This window comes from Macaca nemestrina, chromosome 9 (genome assembly GCF_043159975.1).
Source record: "Macaca nemestrina isolate mMacNem1 chromosome 9, mMacNem.hap1, whole genome shotgun sequence".
Classification (NCBI taxonomy): Eukaryota; Metazoa; Chordata; class Mammalia; order Primates; family Cercopithecidae; genus Macaca; species Macaca nemestrina.
The window spans coordinates 138,257,214-138,273,104 of NC_092133.1; the positions used below are offsets into that span (position 1 = coordinate 138,257,214).

Consider the following 15,891-nt stretch of genomic DNA (forward strand, 5'->3'; position numbering starts at 1 on the left):
TATCTCATCAGGTGGGCCTGGGAGAGTGATGGACTTCCTGTGGGTATCTCATCAGGTGGGCCTGGGAGAGTGATGGACTTCCTGTGGGTATCTCATCAGGTGGACCTGGGAGAGTGATGGACTTCCTGTGGGTATCTCATCAGGTGGGCCTGGGAGGGTGATGGACTTCCTGTGGGTATCTCATCAGGTGGGCCTGGGAGGGTGATGGACTTCCTGTGGGTATCTCATCAGGTGGACCTGGGAGGGTGATGGACTTCCTGTGGGTATCTCATCAGGTGGACCTGGGAGGGTGATGGACTTCCTGTGGGTATCTCATCAGGTGGGCCTGGGAGAGTGATGGACTTCCTGTGGGTATCTCATCAGGTGGACCTGGGAGAGTGATGGACTTCCTGTGGTCCCCTCATCAGATGGGCTACTTGCCTGCTCCGCGTCTGTGTGGAGGCTGCAGCAGGAATAGCACATCGGAGCTTAAAGCAGAGTGCTGATGTGTGCACCGCATTCTTCCAGGGCGGGCGTGGTGTTGAGAGCCCATTTGGCCAGGGTTGAATTAGCAGAATGCATTGAGAAATGGAACTCAAGCCCAGTGCGATCTTCTGGGAAATGCTGACACCAGGTAGGCCAGAAGCCCACATCAAGTCCACACAGTGCCCGCTGCCGACCGCAGTCAGGGAGAGCCACGTGCTCCAAACTGGGTGAAGATGGGGTCTGGAGAGGGCAGATTAGGAACAAATGAAGGGGGCTCAGGAGCTTCTGTGGCTGCTTTGAGGATTCCAGACCAGTGTCATGGGCAGGGGGTGCAAAGCCTTCCTTGTGTTAGGACACAAAGTCCTGGCAAGTGAGGGCCTGGTCCCGTCCTGGCAAGTGAGGGCCTGGTCAGGGTAATGCCAGCTTCGAGGGGCTCCCCTCCAGAGTCCCAGAGCAGAACTCTGCTTTGCTAGTCTTTCCCAAGTGGGAGGATGGCTTTGCCAGTCTCAGGGCATGCACCCAGCACTGAGCGCAGTCTGGCGTCTCAGCAGCTACTTGCTGAGTGTGCTGAATTGGTTGAGTCCTAACAGCCAAGGGAGGAAGTGGTCAGAGTGGGCTGGCCCCGAGTGCAGCTCACTGGTAGGGATTTATCAGGGGTGTCTATTGCTCGTTCTCCTCCAGAGCAGCACGTGGGAAACAGAGGCATTTCCGGTGTCCAGGTGATCTTGTGAAAGGGTCTTTTTTGTATTTTTTAAGAGATAGGGTCCGCTCAGGCTGGAGTGCAGTGGTGTGATCATAGCTCAGTGCAGCCTCCAATTTCTGGGCTCCAGTGATCCTCCCGCCTCAGCCTCCAGAGTAGCTGGGACTACAGGCTCACGCCACCATGCCTGGCTAAGTTTTGTATTTTTTGTAGGGATGCAGCCTCACTATTGTGCCCAGGCTAGTCTCGAAATCCTGGCCTCAAGTGACCTTCCTGCCTCGGCCTCCCAAAGCTCTGGGATTAAATGCATGAGTCACCATGCCTGGCCCCAAAGCGTGTTAATTCCAGACCCTCCTTGCTCACTGGAAACTCCTTTTCTGATGCCTTGGGTGAGCTGTGGTCTTCATCGTGGCCTCCTTTTTTTTTTTTTTTTCCAGCTGCCTACATTTCCACTTATTATCTGATTTTGAGGGGACTTGGAAGTTTATAACATTTCTCTATGGCTCACCCACCATCTTGGGTCTTTAAAATTCACTTCTAGCAGGGCAGTTGTTTTTCCAAATGTTATCACGGGAGCAGGAGTTGAAGAACAGAATCTTCCTCCTGTCTTCCCTTCATGCTCATTCTCTCTCTCTCTCCCCTTCATTCTTCCCCAGTCTCTCTCCCACCCCTCTCTTCTCTCTTTCCTTAGGCTGCACAATGATAACATACAAAATAGAAACAGAAAACTAAAATTAGACGTGTATGACCAAGGATTCTGCTCTGGGCAAAGGAAAAATAAACGATACCCACATTTCTATTTTTCCCAGGACTTGAAGAACAACCTTGGCTATTTGGGCAGTTGGCTATTCCTGGGAACATTTCAGAAATAACTCATGTTTGTTTATTATTGAGTATTTATAACAGTTTCAGAGTAGGTTTCCAATAGCCCCGCGGAGGCGAGTGTGGGCTCCGGGAGGGGCGGGCAGAAGGGCCTCTGGGCAGGAGGCAGGAAGGGCACCTTCACTGCTGGGTCTCGCACCCCCACCCGCTCCTTCAAATTTCTGCTTGCTGAGGCCACAACACGGGGGTGACTTCCCAAAACACAGGGCTCGGAGCTTTGTTTCTCTGCGAGTCTTCCCTGAAAGGACATAAGAGCCTAACTTGGATTACTTCTTGCATTTGATGGAGTGTGGTTCGCACACACACACACACACACACAGATAGGCAAACACTCTGTGCTCAGGCATGGATTAGAGGTGACGTTTCTGGAGGCATAAAAGGATAGCAGATTCCTGAACAGTCACCCACAGACCTGCGTGCCCAGGAATGCCGCTGGCTCCAGGGCGCTGACATCACCCCTGTCCTCTGGGCCCTGGGAGAAGCGCTCTGACCCCAGGTCTCAGGACGGTTATTTTTCGCCAGCAGACCCAGGCTGTGGCATTCTCACGGTGTGCTCCAGGGAGCCAGGCTTTCAGGGAGGGCCTCTGTGGCCTTTTGAGCTCCCAGTCTCTGCCTCTGCTGTGAAAGAACCAAGAGTTAGACGTGGTTAAAGGTGGAGGGGACTTGGGACCCATCTGCTCAGCATCTTCCATTGGTAGATGAAGCCAGAGGTCAAACAGCCTGCTCAAGGTCAAACAGTCAGCGACAAAGCCACTATCCCCTTCAGCTCGCCCCTGCACTGCTCTTTGTTTATTACAGTGATCCTCAAACAAGGTGGTCTCAGGACTCGCTTTGTACTCTGAAAAACCACTGAGGCTCCCGAAGAGCTCTTGTTTATACGGCCACATCGATCAATGTATGCTGCATTAACAATTACAGCTGAGAAACTTAAAAAATATGCATTTAGTAATCTATCAGTCTATTAATAAAGCCATTGCACACCAACATAAAATATTCTTATAGAAAATAATGATTTTTTTCAAAATAAAAGAATTCGGTGAAAAGAAGGGTGTCGTTTTACATCTTGCAAGTCTTTTTAATGTATGGCTTAATAGAGGACGTTGCGGTTGTCCTATCTCCTTCCTTATTCAATCAGAATTGAACTGCATGCCATGTAGCTTCTGGAAACTTCACTGTGAGAGAATGAGAATGAAGAAGGCAATTAGTTTCTTAGAATTATTATGAAAGGATCTGGAACCCTTCAGGTGTTCCTCTGCGACACTTTGAGAACCACTGGCCAATCTATGTTTCTGTTGCCTGACAGCACTCTTTTTGGCTCTGGCCCACACAGTCGTTCAGTAAACATGCATTGAGGAACTACCAGGTGTTAAGCTGGGAATTTAAAAACAAATGTCGCATATGTAAATGCTGGTCCAAAAACTCAGTTGCAAAAGAAATAGAGCGCCCTTTGTTTTCATGTAGTAACTTGACATCTGATTGCAGGTCCGGGTGGCAGGGTGCTGGGAAATTCCAGCCAGTCCTTCCCCAGCTTTTTCCACCCAAAGACTGTGGGGTAACCTCGGGGTCTCGGGGCCCTCATTGCCTTGTGGGGCCTTTATGCTCCATGTGCATGGGGGCAACTGAGACTCTGAGGCCTGGTCTCATGGCACTCCAGCTTCCCGGGCAGGAGGTGAGGGAGGTGGGGGTCCATCTACCCCCTTCAGAGTTCAGCTCTGTCCCTCAGAGGAGCTGAGAACATGGGCACAGTTCCCTAGGATGCATGTTCTCTCTCTCCCCGCTCATTCTCTCTCTTGTTCTCTCTCATTCTCTTTCTCTCTCCTCCCATTCTGTCTTGTTCTTTCTCTCTCTCGTTCTCTCTCTCCTGTCTCTCTTGTTCTCTCTCTCCTCTCTCTTGTTCTCTCTCTCACTCGTTCTTCTCTCTCTCCTCTCTCTTGCATTCTCACTCTCATCTCACTCTCATTCTCTCCTCTCTCTTGTTCTCTCTCTCCTCTCTCTTGTTCTCTCTTTCCCTCATTCTCTCTCCTCTCTCATTCTCTCTCTTGTTCTGTCTCTCTCATTCTCTCGTTCTCTTTCTCTCTTGTTCTTCCCTCTCTCCTTCTCTCTTGTGTTCCTGCTCTCTCATCTCACTCTTATTCTCTCTCCTCTCTCTTGTTCTCTCTGTTGTTTTTTCTTTCTCATTCTCTCCCTCGTTCTCTCTCTCTCGTTCTTCTCTCTCTCGTTCTTCTCTCTCTCTCTCCTCCCTCTTGTTCTTCTCTCTCATTCTCTCTCTCTCTCGCTCTCTCTCTCATTTTCTTTCTCTCTCATTCTCTCTCTCTCTTTCTCTCTCTCGTTATCTCTTTCTCGTTATCTCTTTCCCTCTGTTGTTCTTTCTACCTCTCCCTTGGCTGTTTCCTATCAGGCCAGATGAATCTCTTGTTGGGGAGATCCTTCTCCCCCCAAGCTTCTTCAAGCCCTCTCTTCCCACTCCGCCTTCCCCCTTCTCCCAGGGGCTCAGGGTTTTAGAACCAAAAGCTAGAAAAATGTGCTCGCTGTTTCTGCCCCAGCCTGCCTCATGCCTCCCTCAGGATTAAATGAGATAATAATACATGTGCCTGGCACACACAAGGACCCACTGAAGCTGCTGTTGGTGTCCTTGCAATTTGTACTCAGGGATATTGAGGCAGAAAGGTAAACAGGGAAGAGGAAGGGGGAAAATTCAGGGAAAGGAAACCCTGCGACACTCACATTTCAACACGGGCCATGACAGCGGCCCCTGGTCCCTGGTGTCCTGCAGCTGCTTGGGTCCCTCAGTGCTAAAGAGAGGGGTGGGGAGCATCCCCCACCAGGGGGGCGTCCCCTGCTACCCTCTCCTCCTTAGCCACTCTCGTTTCTCAGGTCCTGGCAAGGATTTCATTTCCAGGAAATCCACTTCTAGCTCGCTCGTCAGCAGGCCCTGTTGAAGGGACACAGCCTTGTGGGGTCTCAGCAGGCCCCGTTGGTGGGACGAAGCCTTGTGGGACCAGCACTCCCGCTTGGTGGGATGCAGGCCTGTGAGCTCAGCAGGCTCATTTGGTGGGACGCAGCCTCATGGGGTCTCAGCATCAGCAGAGCTTTGCAGCCTCCAGTCTCCTCCGACACTGCCCTGCTGGGGCTGCCCAGCCTCTGCTCAGAAGCCTCCAGGGATGGACCCTTCCTTTCCAGCTCCTTCCTTTCCAGCTCCTGAGTCCTCCTCTTGGTGACTCGCCTGCTGCCCCAGGCATTTTCAGCGGTTTCAGTCTCTACGTGTCCTCATCTGTCTAGGACCAGTGCCCCTGGGAGCACGTGCCTGGCTGTCTGCTGGGAGCTGCTGGGCCAGCCCTGGGTAATTTCTGTGGGACACGCAGACTGTGGCGGGCGCACCCTGTAGGTAGTCAGGAATGGCTCACAGGTGATGGGCGTGAGCTGGAGCAGCAGTGCGCAGGGGCAGCTCACCTCTTCGCAGGAGGCGGGTCAGGTGGCCACTCCAGGTGGCTGGAACCGCTGGGGCAGGGCTGTCTTGTTGACAGCTTGGGCCATCGCTCCCTTTGCCCACCTGGATGGGTCTGCTCATGCATGGCCACTGCAAACTGCACTCTGCATGTGTGTATGTATGTGTGTATGTGTGTGTATATGTGTGTGTATATGTGTGTATGTGCGTGTGTGTGTGTGTATGTGTGTATGTGCGTGTGTGTGTATGTGTGTATGTGCGTGTGTGTGTGTGTGTATATGTGTGTATGTGTGTATCTGCGTGTGTGTGTATGTGTGTGTATGTGTGTATGTGCGTGTATGTGTGTATGTGCGTGTGTGTGTATGTGTGTATGTGCGTGTGTGTATGTGCGTGTGTATGTGTGCATGAATGTGTGTGTGTATGTGTGTGTGTGTGCGTGTGTGTATATGTGTGTGTGTGTGTGCACGTGCGTGTGTGTATGCGCATGTATGTGCGTGTATACAAGTGCGTGTGTCTGTGTGGTGGCTTGCTCTCCGTACACATAGCTGCCCAGCAGAGAGAAAGAAGAGCCCGGGATGGGAGCATCTCTTCTCTTTCCTCTGATGCTGTCAAGCCTTGTGGGTAAATTTAGAAGCCGTGGTTGGTGGACAGTTAAGATTCTCTTAAAAATGGGAAACAGCCCCTGCGTGTTGCCTTTAGGCCGTGATGCTCACAGCTGGATGAGTGTCTCGCTTGGCTGGTGCTGCCTTTGCACTCCTTTGTGAACCAGGCTGGTGGTCTCCCGTGTGGGGATCAGACGTGGCATTGGGTCCCGGCTGCACCCCACAGCTGGACCCTGAGCTCTTGTGAGTCGGGGCAGAGTCACCCTTCTGTTCTCCTGGAGTGAAAACGGGAGATGGGTGGATTTGTTGCAGAAAAGCAGGATGAGGGCAAGCCCTGAGGGCCCCAGCCTGGGTTTCCTGCACAGGCAAAGCTACTTGTGGGGGCTTGAGTGAAGAAGCCCCAGGATATTACAACTCAGGAAGAAATCCACATGGTCTGTCCTGAGCAGCCTCACGGGAGGTGAATTCGAGGTGAGTCAGATGCCTTCGGGGGAGGAAATGACTTATCAGGCTGAACTTCCTTCAAAGTACATCCATCCATCACTTGCAGAAAACAAAAGCGAGCAGGAGAGAAGACAGTGGGTGAAGTCCTGGTTCCAGGCCCCCCTTTCTGCCGGGATTTGATGGATCCGTCAGCTGGTGAGGCCCCTTTAAGAGGGGTGGTATCTTCAGGCCAGGTCAGGCCCATCTGGGAGGCTCAGGCATTCCCTGCAGGGGCGAAGGCTGCTCTCCATGCACTTTTAGGGACCCCTGCTCCCACAGCGTAGCCACCCTGGCTCTTCTCCTGGTGAGAGTCTGCCTTGAGGGCTGAACAGTGCCACTGAGGAGCTAGAGAAGCTCCAGCTTCCCATGGCAGCCTTTGTGGCCTGGAGTCCTGGTTCAGTCCTGTGCCCAGGGATTCTTGCTACTGCATGCATGCTTATCTTAGATGGAAAGCTCGGGGAGGCACAGGACTTTCTGTCTGAAATGTTTTGTGCAGTGCTCAGCATGGTACACCTCCCTCACTGCCCCAGTATGATGATTTCTGCGAGAGTTTCTATCCTGATGATTCTATTTCCCCACTTTATAAAAGTGCCTAGAGTCCTAGAGAACTAGAGATGGAGGGAAATTCAGATCATCTAAACCCTTCAGCCCTTCATCAAACAGAAGAGGAAACTGAGGCTCAATCTGCATGACGTTCCCAGGGTCACGGCACAAATTCATGGAAGAAGCAGGAGGAAACTCAGTTCTCCAGTCTGGGTCCAATGTGTGTTTTAGCAATGTCTCCACAGGGTTAATGACTCAATTTTTCATGCATGGTTACTAGTAATAACAATCGTGTTGTGTTTGTTTCTGTAGCTTCGGAAATCACTCCTTCCAGTTGCGTTTCAGGTCCCAATTGCCCACACCTGCAGGTGTGAGGTTTTGCTCAGACTGATAAGGCACTCACATTTTGTGGGACTTGAATTGTCTCTGTAGCCTAGAATCTAGACTTTTTTTCCCTCCTCTGCTCTCAATGAATGCAGAATTCCATCTCGGTACAATCTGTGAACCATTCTGCAGTGAGACTGTCATCGTCTCATTCACACTAGCCCGTCGGTAACACAAAGGGCTGTCATTGATGTGGTTCAGAGACTCACATCCAAGCAATAAAAATTAATCCCTTATGGTGGTCGGCAGCAACGCAAATGAATCTAGTGTCTGGCTTTAATGGGAGCGGGGAAATTGCTAACAGATGACGGTAACTTTCAGAGAGAGAGAGAGAGAGAGAGAGAGAGAGAGAGAGACTCTGGCCTTCCAGCTGAAACCACTTCTGATGGCAGCTCTTCCTCCCACATGTGCCTCACAGACGTCAAGTATTTACGGGATACCCTGAGCCCAGTCCTGCTCAGGGTTTAACAGCAGGGGCCGCATGTGTGTGACGGCTGAGGTCACGCAGTCGTTCATTTCCAGCTGTAGAGACATTTGGTTTTAAAAACCCCAGCGCCTCCACTGGGATTGGCTTTCGGAGAAGAAAAACAGCTCTTGAGTTCTTTTCCTGTCCAAGCCGGGTGGGATCGTGCTGCATTGCTAGCCTCCATTAACCCTTTGGGGCTGAGCAAGTTCTTAAACCTTGTGACTTTCTCCCAGTGATTTTTGCCTGTTCGAGGAAGCTGTGTGAGCCGCAGTGATTTCCCGTGAGCTCACTGAAAATGCATCCGATGCATATGCACCTGAGCTAGAAAGCACAAAGACAGCTAAGAAGCCACGTGAGGGCTCAGAAACAAACTTGTTGGGGCTTCGATAAGCCTGTTTCTGGAACCACTTTCCTCGTCTGCGAGGCAGAGGGAGGGAGGGACTCGATTATTTCTAAGTCCCTCTTGAGCTGTTACACTGTGCAAGCTCATGAATGTATTTAATCGTGCATTAGACAATTGTTTTTAATCTATGCCCTGCCTCTCCCAAGATCAACCTTTCCCTGAGATCAGGGGCCCCCTCTGGGTGCACAGGGATATTTTTATTTTTTGAGTCGGAGTTTTGCTCTTTTCACCCAGGCTGGAGTGCCATGGCATGATCTCGGCTCTCTGCAACCTCTGCCTCCCGGGTTCCAGTGATTCTCCTGCCTCAGCCTCCCAAGTAGTTGAGATTACAGGCATGCGCCACCACACTCGGTTAATTTTTGTATTTTTAGGAGAGATGGGGATTCACCATGTTGGCCAAGCTGGTCTTGAACTCCTGACCTCAGGTGATCCGCCCACCTTGGCCTCCCAAAATGCTGGGATTATTTCCTTCCTTCCTTCCCTTCTTTCTTCCTTCATTCCTTTCTTTCCTTCCTTCCTTCCTGCCTGCCTGCCTGCCTGCCTTCCTTCCTTCCTTCCTTCCTGCCTTCCTTCCTGCCTTCCTTCCTTCCTTCTTGTCTTTCTTTTTTTGGCAGAGTCTCACTCTGTCACCCAGGCTGGAGTGCCATGGCGCGATCTTGGCTCACTGCAACCTCCGCCTCCTGGGTTCAAAGGATTCTCCTTCCTCAGCCTCCTGAGTAGCTGGGATTACAGGTGCCTACCACCACGCCCAGATAATTTTTGTGTTTTTTTTAGTAGAGACGGGGTTTCACCATGTTGGCCAGACTGGTCTCAAACTCCTGACCTTGTGATCCACTTGCCTCAGCCTCCCAAAGTGCTGGGACTACAGGCATGAGCCATCATGCCTGGCGACTCTTTTCAGCCCAAAGAGTCATTACTGTCACTAGGCAACATGGACAGCAACAGCACTATCTAATATTAACTTTCCCTGAATCAATAACCTCATTTGACAAATTACAATTTAACAAAAATATGTTTATGCATAGAAAAAAGACTGGAAGGATGCAGGATCTCCGTGGGTGAGAAAACATGTGATTTCTGTTTTCTTCTTACTCACTTGCTATTCTCTAAATTTCCTACCGAAAACGTTAATGAATGATTTAGGTAATGAGAACACAATATTAATCACGTTTAATTGGTACATAAGGAATGACAGAGCTTGGCAGGTTCTTGCAGGGGCTTTCTGCCACCCCCAGCTGAGACACCAATGGGGCTCAGAAGCTGCCCTCCAATGACGGCTGGTGATGACGGGGACGCAGCCAGCTCCCTTCTCCTCCCTCTCCGCTGTGATCCGAGCAATTCCATGTACTCCTATTCCTAAATCAAGAACACTCTTGATTTCTGGCATTAATACCAGCTCCTGACATAGGACCATATTGCTCCCTCCTTCAAATCTTTCAGATTTCCCTGCACTGTGGCCCTAAAGGGCCCTCCCCTCCTTCCATGGCACCGAGCTTCCAAAGAGCATGGTGGACACCAGGCCATACTCGTTCTCGTGCTGTCCTCTTAATATTTCAGGTCCATTTGTCAGCCACGCTTCCCTGAACCTTCCCGCACACCACCTGAGAGAGAATGGGAATCATGCTGTCTCTTCCATTAATGATAAAGCTAGTACTAATGGCCTCGCTTGGTGCTTTGTGTATATTAAGCTCTGAGAAATAAAGGCAAAATGCAGCTGTGTTTGAACTGCACAGATAGCATCATGCCTGCATCCTGACAATCTATAAGATGAGGACTTCAAAGCACGGTGGGCAAAGTTTGCCAAATATCAGAGGAAAAGAAAGTTTCCGGAAAGCAGGGGTCTAACCCCTAGGAGCAGGCATGCATGGGGGCTGGGTGGGAATCCATGCTGGCCTCCGTCACCTGTTTGCACGTGTCCCTGGGTGGCCGTGGATAAGTTGTTGCTGGGTAATGGGGGGCTGGAGGGGCTCCCAGCATGAACCCCGACAGGAAGTGCAGGCTAGGGTTTTCCTCGGGTACAGAAGAAAGGGAATGGGAAGGATCTCCGAGGTACAACAGGCAAGAACATGGTCCAAGATCCTGTGACCAGCACTGGTTCAAGCTCAGTCGACATAAGCTCCTAGCAGTGGTGGCATCTGGAGTTTGGAGGTTGTGAGTCTCTGCACCAAGTGGCCCCAGCCTGAGTCTCTGTCATGTTCTAGGGATACGTCTGCCAAGGTGTGTGTGTGTGTGTGTGTGTGTGTGTGTATGTGTATATGCACGCACCTTCAAAGTCCACACAGAGGCTGGGCTGGGGGCTGACGTAACCTCCCCTTAGCTGCTAGCCCTGCTCGGGTTCACTTGTCTCCCACAGCTGTCAGGAAAGAGAGCGGCAGGTGAAAGCAGGCCCGGCTCCTCGTTCCTGGGAAGGCTTAGCTACACCAGCCACCCCTCGCCTGCCGTGCGGACCTCCAGCTCAGCATGGTCCCTGCAGGAGGCCAGCCCTTGGGGCACCTGGGGTTGGAAGGCGGAGGTTCCCCACCCACCCCTGAGGGCTCCCCGCATCTACGCCAGGGATGTCACCTTGGGCTTCCTGAGGGGCTCCGTGAGATACAGGGACAGATGCGGGCCGCCCTCTGGGAGCTCAGCCGGGAGCCTGCCGGTTGTGGGGTCAGAGGGCGCATTCCACCTCCACAGGCCGCCCCGTGACCCAGCAGGGCAGCCTGGAGCAGTTAGTGTCTCAGGTCGGTTTGTCAGCTGCACCTCCCTGAACCTTCCAACGCGCCATGTGAGACTGGCAATCACGTTATCTCTCCCCTTTCAGTCAGCGCTAATGGCCTAGTGTAGTGCTTCATGCATATGAAGCCTCAAAAAATAAATGCAAAGTGCAGCTATGTTTGAACCGCACACATAGTATCATGCCCGGATCCTGGGAATAAGGATCTTATTCTTCCCTGGATCCTGGGAATAATAAGATGAAGACTTCCAAGCATCCTGGGCAAAGCTTGACAGATAGGACAGGGAAAGAAAGACGTGAACACCAGGGCGTCGCCCCCAGGAACGGACACGTATGTGGGAGAAGTGAGGAGCAGGTGTTAAAGCGGGGGCAGCCTGGAGGGCCTGGGTGAGGAGTTGAGTCTGGATCCTGGGGCTGCGCTCACCCCGCCAGTCTGAAGGTTCCTGACCCCGGTCTCTTCCCAGGCCCTGGGGCGAGAGAGCTTCTGGCTCTGCTTCCTCTGCTCGAGTGCCCCGCACTCCGTCTCTTTGTCCTTGCCTTACTTTTTGGGGTGAGTACGAGGACAGAGTCATAAGACAGTAGATGAACAGTACAGTGAGGTCTGAGACTAGGGGTGCCTTTTGGAGAAGGGAGGCAATTAGGGAGGGCCTGGAGCCCCCAGATCGGGAGAAGGAGAACAGGATAGTATAAAAAGCCAGGAACAGTCTAATCCAGCATGGCATCCAATAACACTATAGGTAAAATCCATGAGTCCTATCAAAAAGGCCTGGAGTTGGTTGCAATTAAGGGAGAGCAGTCCCCTCCCGTGTGTGGAGGGGCCCCGTGAAACTAGCCAGAGAGCCCCACCGGCTGGAATGGGAGGGTTCCAAGGAGGCGGGGCGCGGTGGGGGCTGGGGCCTGCCTACTGCTGGGGTGGAGATCTTCTTTTTCCCTCCCCCGAGGCGCTTTCTCCTTCATGCTGGGTCTCTTTGGAGCAGATTCGGGAAGTGAGTGGTGAGATGCGACAATTTACCCCCAAACTTCTGTTTCACCAGCATTTGGAATTCCTGGTGTCAGCCTATGGCTCACTGAACGTTTTGCAAAGACACCATTTCATGAGACTGCTTAAGTCAGCCACAAGGGGCCTTCCTGGGTTTGCTTGATCAGATTCTCTAGTCTGGAGACTGTGGGGTGAGGCCCAGCTTTGTGGCATCAGGGCCCTGGAGATGACTTCCTGTCTTTATTCTTTCCAGCTGTGGTCCACCCTGCCGTACATCCAGATTAATCTTTGGAAAACCCCTACCGCCGTTCCTACCGCCACCCTCCTCCCTTTAAAACCTCTGACGGCAGCCCACTACCCACAGGATTGAGACTAAGCTCTTTCCCTGGGCTTCAAGGCTGTCTCCAATTCCTCTCCCACCTTGTGATCCCTCCAGCGCCCTTACAGTTCACCCAGCCGGGGAGACGCCTTCATCAGGTCCCCACCAGCCCTGCTTGCTTCCGCCCTCAGACCTCGGCTTCCACGCTTTTTCCATGCTGAGGGGAAGCTCAGGTTCCATTCATGTCCCAAATCCTCAACGAAGCCTGCCTCGAACAACCTCGGCTGTGATAACCCTTCCCAGAACTTCCATCCCTGCTGTTACTGCAGCAACACCTGTTTGCTTCTTACCGTTTGTTGCACTGGAAAGCCATAGTTTTTTGATTCACATATTCTATCCAACTAGATAAGAATTCTGTTTTGGTTAAAGACTGTATCTCACACATAGGAGGCTCTGGTGCATGCACTTAACAGTTTCGCAACTCTAAGTGGGGCTTAGGGACAGCAAGGCCACTGGGAACCAGGGCTGAGAGGGCTCAGAGGAGGTGGCCTCACATCTCAGGCTCTGGGACGATGCCCAGTGAACCGGTGGCCGACAGGAGTCCCAAAGCACTGACGCCTCAGATGCCGCAGATCAGTGCCCCAGGCTGGGCCTAGGCCATCAGGAATTGCTACAGGTGTTAGGTTGCAGCAGACACATCCTTTCACCTTGGTTGTTTTCCATGGAATACTATGTCAAGGAACCTTTGGAAACCAGAAGCAGGGCTGGGAATTGGGCAATGGGAGGGGACCCGCCCACCAGTGCTGCGGATGTGGGTGACGGTGCCTCCAGGACCACTGGTGCCTGGGCTGCCTGTGCCTCACCCGGGTGCATCTCTGCACGGGCAGAACCTGCCCTCCTGGAGACTGGGCTCACCCACCACCAGCGAGTCACTCTCCACCCACCTCCTCCCAGACAAACCTTTGAGTGGCAGGAAGTGTCTTGTGGTTCTGCAGAGCCAGCCGGAGGCCCTGCAGGTGGACTGAGGGCCTCCCGTGAAATCCACCTGCTCTGCCTGTGAAATCCACCTGCTCTGCCTGTGAAATCCACCTGCTCTGCCTGTGAAATCCACCTGCTCTGCCTGTGAAATCCACCTGCTCTGCCTCCTGCTTCTCAGTATTGCAACCCCCTTCCCGGCCCCACTTTCTCTGATGTTGCTTTTGTTCCTACCTCTGGCTAACCCAGCTTTGTCCCGAGCTGTCATCTCCATCATTTCCCCATTCCCAAGTGCCTCCAAGGGGCACCAGGAAAGCATGTGGTACCCATCCTGGCTGCCCAATAAATGGGCTTCAAAATAGCTTTGCTTAAGCCCCATGGGGACACTCAGTCTCCCTGGCTCCTGCTCCCCCATTTCTCCGTCACACAGTCCCAGCTGTGCCCTGGGAGAGGTTGTCACTCAACAGCCTGGGGCACAAGCCTATTTTCAAGCAGCCCCTGGTCCTCCCCAATCACCTCCCCAAGAGCCCTCAGGTCCACCCTCTTGGGCTGACAGTGGCTGCATGTCCCTGGGTCTCCTTTAGGAGAGGCGGCCTTGACTATGAGCGTCCCGTGCCTAGCGGAGGAAACAGACAGGCAGTAACAGGAGAAGGGTCTTCTGGACAGAGAGGAAGTACTTGCTAAGTATTGGGTGGGTTCTATTTGGAGTGGAGTTGGGGGACAACTGAGGCTGGTGACACCTGCCTTTATTCTGACTACAGGGGGTCCCAGAAGGCTGGGAAGGGGGACCCAAATTCAAAGAGGTTCTTTCCCTCAGGGCTGTGCAGTTCTGTCGAATTCCTCACAACTCTCCTCCTTGCTTCCCTCACCAGTGCATGGGTGGCCTTACTCGGTGGTAGGGCGTGAAAGGGAAAAGCACTTGGAATGAGTGGCAGAGTGGCTGCCCTTGGATGGATCACTTCTCTGGGTCTCAGTTTTCACATCTGTCCAATGGGCATAATGAAATTCCAACCCCATCTACTGCGCAGGGTTGCTGGGAAAACACAACCTCGTACCTGAGAGAGCAATGCCAGTGGGGCATGATGTGCTTGCGTCACCTTCAAAATGCCCTCTGGTTTCTGGACGGGGATGCAGGAACCGTCCGGCACTGGAGAGAAGCCACCCGCTAGCTGAGTGCAAAGCCATCAGGGTGGTGCCTGTCACCTCGTCATTTCTCCAGTAGAGTCACATGTCAGTCTTCACCCGCTGCTCTCTGAGGGCCCCCGGGTGAGAACCCCAAGTCTATGGTAGGAGGGGGCGCCTGGCTGTCATATTTTGCAGAGCAGACCTTGCTCTAGTGAACACTGAGGGCCTCTTGAAACAAAACTGTGATGACGGTGCTCAAAGTCGACCCCCGAACAGGGGCAAAGAGGGGAATAAATGACAGCCAGGCCTGGGGAGCGCTCGCCCCTCCTGCCATGTGTGGCGTGTGAGTGAAGCCCCTGCCAGCATCAGGCCTCTGACATTCCCGAGGACGTGGCTGCAGCCCCCGGAGGTGCTCCTGGTCCTGGAGCAGCCCCACCTGGTCCCAGGGGCTCAGGCCAGGTGAGCTGAGAGAGGGGAACTCGGAGCCAGCCCAGCCAGTGCCAGCCATTGTTCCCCTGCCAGCTTGGCATCTCAAGGACGGGTCATAACAAAAGAGACAGGGCCACTCCCTGAGCTGCAAGTTCTGGCCGGGAATCCAGCGGCGTCTGGGGGCACTGCAGACAGCAGCCTGCCTTTCATGTGCTGAGCTGGGGGCCTGGAAGAAACATTTTCCGTGCCTGCTGCCAAATTTCCTCAAAGAACAATGCAAGAGAAGACGCTGTTTTGCAGTCAGGGAAGCTGGAAGCGGGCGGTGGTGCAGGTTTCAGGAAGGTCAGAGGTCAGGCCATGAGCCTCTGGGAAGCTGCGCCCCCTCCCCCAGTAGAACAGGCATCCTGCGACTGTTCCCTCCTGTGCCCAGGCCCCTCTCAGGGCAGGAGCTGCCGTCATCCTCATTCGCAGGGCACTTGGGCGGGTTGTTGGAAGCGGCTGCCCCAGCAGAGATGGTTTCTCCTGCTTCCCAGAACTGTGGTGTCTAATTCGTGAGATGGAGGTGAAGGACACCTCTCGCTCGTTGCTGCTGCTGCGAACAACTGCCCACGTCATTACAAAGAAATTGTCAGGAGCCTGCAGGACTCGCTGTAAGATGTGTGAACCCAAAAGTATCTGAGACAGGTCTCAATCCATTTAGAAAGTTCATTTTGCCAAGGTTAAGGACATGCCGGTGACACAGCCTCGGGAGGTCCTGATGACAAGTGCCCGAGGTGTGTGGGACTCAGCTTGGTTTTGTACATTTTAGGGAGACATGAGACATCAATCAGTATGTGTGAGATGTACATTGGTTTGGTCCAGAAAAGTGGGGCAACTCAAAGTGGGGGCTCCCAGGTCATAGGTAGATAAGAGACAAACAGTTGCATTGTTTTGAGTTTCTGATTAGCCTTTCACTGAATACACGATTTACATGTG

The 15,891-nt window shown here is 52.8% G+C and overlaps 1 long non-coding RNA gene across 1 annotated transcript; it reads right to left on the reverse strand.

The window, feature by feature from the left end:
- Positions 1 to 3,013: 3,013 nt before the first annotated feature.
- On the reverse strand, positions 3,014 to 11,005 carry LOC139356131 (uncharacterized). The gene is made up of 3 exons (XR_011607528.1): positions 10,936 to 11,005; positions 10,639 to 10,726; positions 3,014 to 3,219 (listed from the first exon to the last, which is right to left on the reverse strand). It is a non-coding gene; the product is annotated as an uncharacterized lncRNA (long non-coding RNA).
- Between the last annotated feature and the right edge of the window lie 4,886 nt (positions 11,006 to 15,891).